Source organism: Chanodichthys erythropterus, chromosome 7 (genome assembly GCF_024489055.1).
Source record: "Chanodichthys erythropterus isolate Z2021 chromosome 7, ASM2448905v1, whole genome shotgun sequence".
Lineage (NCBI taxonomy): Eukaryota > Metazoa > Chordata > Actinopteri > Cypriniformes > Xenocyprididae > Chanodichthys > Chanodichthys erythropterus.
The window spans coordinates 44,846,885-44,852,884 of NC_090227.1; positions in this window are offsets into that span (position 1 = coordinate 44,846,885).

Below are 6,000 nucleotides of genomic sequence, written 5' to 3' on the forward strand. Positions count from 1 at the left end.
ATGTTAGTGCACGCTCTTCGGCTTACATTAAACGTAATTAGCATATGTTTCAGCGTTAAACGAAGTCAAGCTTATATTCTAACTGTTACTGATGCACAAGATTTTATAAGCTGTATTGTTTTATGTCGTGTCATGTGTTAGCTGTTTGATATGAACACAGCCAATGATTCACGGGTCTTGTTAGGATTCGCTAAATGAGCCAATAGCGTTTTAAGTAGCCTATTTTTATTGAGTCTTAAGCTTATAATTTTGAAAGTTTGCCAAAATGTATGGTAGCATAATAATATTAATTGTAAACTCCTGTGGTGAAGGCAGCAGTAAACTTTCCTAGTTTGCAGAACTTGAAGCACTTCTAATCTGGGTAGACTTGAATTTCTATATGTAATGTTTCAAAAATAAATTGCACACATGCAAGAAAACATGTTAATGTACTTTATAAATAGTTTATTTATTATCCAAATAGGCCATGGTGAATTATGCATGCGATAACTAATATAATATCTATAGCCAATATTCTTTCATTCCCAAATATGACTTTTGCCAATAAATATCCCTGTACACCAGACAAAGCAGACACTTTTATTTTTCACTTTGTTTTGAACATGATAGTGTATTAAAATTGTAATAATACATGTTTGTTGTAATGTCATTTTATTATATATTTCAGATTGTGTCAGTAGCAAAGGCTGGTATCACTGGAATCACAAGAGCAGACCAAACTTTCATTTGTCTGGGATTCCAAGACCCTGTGTAAAGTGTACCCATCCCTAGCTGTTTAATCCCTGCTGGTTTCTTTTTTGTGCCGGAAAATGGTTCATTACTCAAAGCTTTTAACAGTGCACATTAGCGACATCTGGTGGTCAGACTTGTATTCTGCATCATATCTAGATCATTGCGGAGCAGATATGGTTTGAAAAAGCACGTGACCAAACAAAGCGTCGGAAATCTGTGACATGTGGAATCACTCTTGTCTTGGATCAATACAGTTCTATCTAATCTGATCTAATCTCATCTAAATTAATTTGTGACAATGAGACCACAACCGTGTCATGCGTAGCCTGATCAACGGATTCACATATTGATTAATAATATAAAATACAATGATGTGATCATAATTGACATGTTCTGTTCAGGGTCTCTGAGACCCCAGCAATAAAACAGGATCAAATGCATTTTCTTTTTATGCATCAGTTGAAGCACCAATGTTTTCTAACCAGCTGTCCCGACTTTCCAATACTGCATGACGTTTGAAGCTTCAAACGTCATCAATCACGTGGTATTGTCATTTCGATACAAGCATCGGTACAGTGCTTTGAAAACTGCATCGAAGCATTGGAGTCACAGTATCAACAGTCCCATCACTAATTGAGAGAGAAATTGTTTTTAATGTTTGTTTTTTTCACTTGTTATGCTATAGTTTCATAAAGTTTCTTGAGTCACTTATTGAAGGAAAAATTATTTATAAAAATTATTTTATAAATAAATAATGTGTTGTGAATGGGAGGACTCAGGCAGGAGATCCAAGTGCAGCGTTTTATTAAGAATGAGAATGGTCGTACAGGCAGGGTCAATCAGGAACAAACAGGAGCAGCAAAGGACAGGCAGGGTCGTAGTCAGGGTACAGGCGGTAGGTCAAAAGGCAGGCAGATATCACTCACAGAACAGTATGCAAGGCAAGGATCAGGACAGGCAGCAACGGATCAAACAACAGGAACAGACAAGGTTGAGAACAGACAGGCAAACAGGGAATCAACGCTCAGAAATTGCAACAACAGTTAACAATACTTCGCGGTGAGGTGGTGTGAGTGGAAGTCCTTTATAGTCCTGATAATGAGCAGCAGCTGGGTGTGGTGATTAGTGATTAGTGTTAAGTGTGTGCAGGTGAGTGGCAGAGAGGATGATGGGAGATGTAGTCCGGGAACTGACAGGAACAGACGGTGATCATGACATAACGCCCCCCTCCCGGAAGGCGCGTCCTCGCGACCTAAAGGAACAGCTAGGGAGGGGGGGGTGGGTGCATTGGAGATCTAACAGTAGCCGGGAACGGGATCTCCAATGCAGCCCCCGGGGACTCAGGCAGCCACGGTGGGTCAGGTGGCTCGGGCGGCCACGGCAGGTTAGGTGGCCTGGGCGGCCACGGCAGGTCGGGTGGTTCAGGCAACCACGGCAGGTCAGGTGGTTCGGACAGCCACAGCAGGTCAGGTGGCTCGGGCGGCCACGGCAGGTCAGGTGATTCGGACAGCCACGGCAGGTCAGGTGATTCGGACAGCCACGGCAGGTCAGGTGGCTTGGACGGCCACGGCAGGACAGAGTCCATACATGGCCCTAGTGGCCTACAGTCCATGAATGGCCATAGTAGTTCAGAGGCCCTTAAAGGCCATGGTTGAGCAGGGTCCCCACCCACAAGCTCCCCACCCCTAGGTATACTGCCCCCCCCCAAAAAGTTCTTGGGGAAATCAAGGGAGGCATTGGCGGGTTCATGGGCAAGGAGCTCGGGTGGCGCCAGCAGGGCAGATGGCCTGAGCGGTAGCGGTAGAGCAAATGGTCCAGGCGGTGGTGGCAGGGCCGACCAAGGCTGCTCTGTGGCCTTATCAAGGAGAGCGGGCAGTTCGGTGACGGCCTCCATGGCCATATCAAGGAGAGCGGGCAGTTCGGTGACGGCCTCCATGGCCGTATCAGGGAGAGCAGACAGCTCCGAGACGGCAGCGGGCTCGGGCTGCTCCGGGACGGCAGCGGGCTCGGGCTGCTCCGGGACGGCAGCGGGCTCGGGCTGCTCCGGGACGGCAGCGGGCTCGGGCTGCTCCGGGACGGCAGCGGGCTCGGGCTGCTCCGGGACGGCAGCGGGCTCGGGCTGCTCCGGGACGGCAGCGGGCTCGGGCTGCTCCGGGACGGCAAAAGAGCTTGAGTTCCTCAACGCACGTAGGACAGCCAAGACATAAAAAGTGAGCACAGCCCTCTGGGCCAAGACAGGACAGACCAGGAGAGCAGGCTGTGCTGGAGCGGACTCACTGGCTGGAGCGGACTCAATGGCTGGAACAACCCCTGCATCCTTGAGCACCGCAGGGGCGGCCATCTTGCCCGTGGGCACTGGCAAAGCAGCCATTTCGTCCATCGCGTCCAGGGTGCTTAAGTCCACTGCAATCGGCGAACAAGAGTCCATAGCAACCGGCGAGCTTGAGAGCGTTGAAACCGGCGAGCTTGAGAGCGTTGAAACCGGCGAGCTTGAGAGCGTTGAAACCGGCGAGCTTGAGAGCGTTGAAACCGGCGAGCTTGAGAGCGTTGAAACCGGAGAGCTTGAGAGCGTTGAAACCGGCGAGCTTGAGAGCGTTGAAACCGGAGAGCTTGAGAGCGTTGAAACCGGCGAGCTTGAGAGCGTTGAAACCGGCGAGCTTGAGAGCGTTGAAACCGGCGAGCTTGAGAGCGTTGAAACCGGCGAGCTTGAGAGCGTTGAAACCGGCGAGCTTGAGAGCGTTGAAACCGGAGAGCTTGAGAGCGTTGAAACCGGCGAGCTTGAGAGCGAAGCGGCAGACTGGCTTGAGAGCGAAGCGGCAGACTGGCTTGAGAGCGAAGCGGCCGGCTGGCTTGAGAGCGAAGCGGCCGGCTGGCTTGAGTGCGAAGCGGCCGGCTGGCTTGAGTGCGAAGCGGCCGGCTGGCTTGAGTGCGAAGCGGCCGGCTGGCTTGAGTGCGAAGCGGCCACCGGGTTTGAGAGCGAAGCGGCCACCGGGCTTGAGAGTGAAGTGGCCGGCGGAGACTTGAGTGCGGAGAGCGAAGTGGCCACCGGGCTTGAGAGCGAAGCGGCCGACGGAGACTTGGGGATGCCAGCTGCTCGGACTGAAATCAACGGTGGATCGGTCACACTGGAACGCAACCCTCTCCGCTCCCGGACTGATCTAGAGACGTGACGTGACTCTGGGCGATCAGCGGCGACGTGACTTTGCTCTGGGCGATCAGCGAAGGCATGACGTTGCTCTGGGCGATCAGCGAAGGCGTGACGTTGCTCTGGGCGATCAGCGAAGGCGTGATGAGGCGGTGTAGCATCCGCCATTTTGGGTGCGCAGTCACTGGCTGGAGCGGACTCAATGGCTGGAACAACCCCTGCATCCTTGAGCACCGCAGGGGCGGCCATCTTGCCCGTGGGCACTGGCAAAGCAGCCATTTCGTCCATCGCGTCCAGGGTGCTTAAGTCCACTGCAATCGGCGAACAAGAGTCCATAGCAACCGGCGAGCTTGAGAGCGTTGAAACCGGCGAGCTTGAGAGCATTGAAACCGGCGAGCTTGAGAGCGTTGAAACCGGCGAGCTTGAGAGCGTTGAAACCGGCGAGCTTGAGAGCGTTGAAACCGGCGAGCTTGAGAGCGTTGAAACCGGCGAGCTTGAGAGCGTTGAAACCGGAGAGCTTGAGAGCGTTGAAACCGGCGAGCTTGAGAGCGTTGAAACCGGAGAGCTTGAGAGCGTTGAAACCGGCGAGCTTGAGAGCGTTGAAACCGGCGAGCTTGAGAGCGTTGAAACCGGCGAGCTTGAGAGCGTTGAAACCGGCGAGCTTGAGAGCGTTGAAACCGGCGAGCTTGAGAGCGTTGAAACCGGAGAGCTTGAGAGCGTTGAAACCGGCGAGCTTGAGAGCGAAGCGGCAGACTGGCTTGAGAGCGAAGCGGCAGACTGGCTTGAGAGCGAAGCGGCAGACTGGCTTGAGAGCGAAGCGGCCGGCTGGCTTGAGAGCGAAGCGGCCGGCTGGCTTGAGTGCGAAGCGGCCGGCTGGCTTGAGTGCGAAGCGGCCGGCTGGCTTGAGTGCGAAGCGGCCGGCTGGCTTGAGTGCGAAGCGGCCACCGGGTTTGAGAGCGAAGCGGCCACCGGGCTTGAGAGTGAAGTGGCCGGCGGAGACTTGAGTGCGGAGAGCGAAGTGGCCACCGGGCTTGAGAGCGAAGCGGCCGACGGAGACTTGGGGATGCCAGCTGCTCGGACTGAAATCAACGGTGGATCGGTCACACTGGAACGCAACCCTCTCCGCTCCCGGACTGATCTAGAGACGTGACGTGACTCTGGGCGATCAGCGGCGACGTGACTTTGCTCTGGGCGATCAGCGAAGGCATGACGTTGCTCTGGGCGATCAGCGAAGGCGTGACGTTGCTCTGGGCGATCAGCGAAGGCGTGATGAGGCGGTGTAGCATCCGCCATTTTGGGTGCGCAGTCTGTAGCGGCTGCCATTATGTGGTTCAGCATGGCGTCGCGTTCTTCCGCGACCCCCACAGTAAAGGTTGAACCAACTGTGAAAAGGGCAAAGTCCAGGAATTCCATAAACGATCCTCGGGGACCATTGGCAAGTAAATAGTCCTTTAATGGTTCATTTAATCCATAAATAAAGAAGTCTATGAGGGCATAGTCTGGCAGATCAGATAAATGAGCAAACTCCAGAAACTTTTGAATATGTGCCTCGAGGGTACTGTTACCTTGCTGCAGGTTGATGAGGCACCATGCTGGGTCCATGTTGAAGCTGGTAATGCTCTGAGAAGCTGCTGGATCTTTGTATGGCGAAGTATTCTGTTGTGAATGGGAGGACTCAGGCAGGAGATCCAAGTGCAGCGTTTTATTAAGAATGAGAATGGTCGTACAGGCAGGGTCAATCAGGAACAAACAGGAGCAGCAAAGGACAGGCAGGGTCGTAGTCAGGGTACAGGCGGTAGGTCAAAAGGCAGGCAGATATCACTCACAGAACAGTATGCAAGGCAAGGATCAGGACAGGCAGCAACGGATCAAACAACAGGAACAGACAAGGTTGAGAACAGACAGGCAAACAGGGAATCAACGCTCAGAAATTGCAACAACAGTTAACAATACTTCACGGTGAGGTGGTGTGAGTGGAAGTCCTTTATAGTCCTGATAATGAGCAGCAGCTGGGTGTGGTGATTAGTGATTAGTGTGTGCAGGTGAGTGGCAGAGAGGATGATGGGAGATGTAGTCCGGGAACTGACAGGAACAGACGGTGATCATGACATAATGTAAAAACT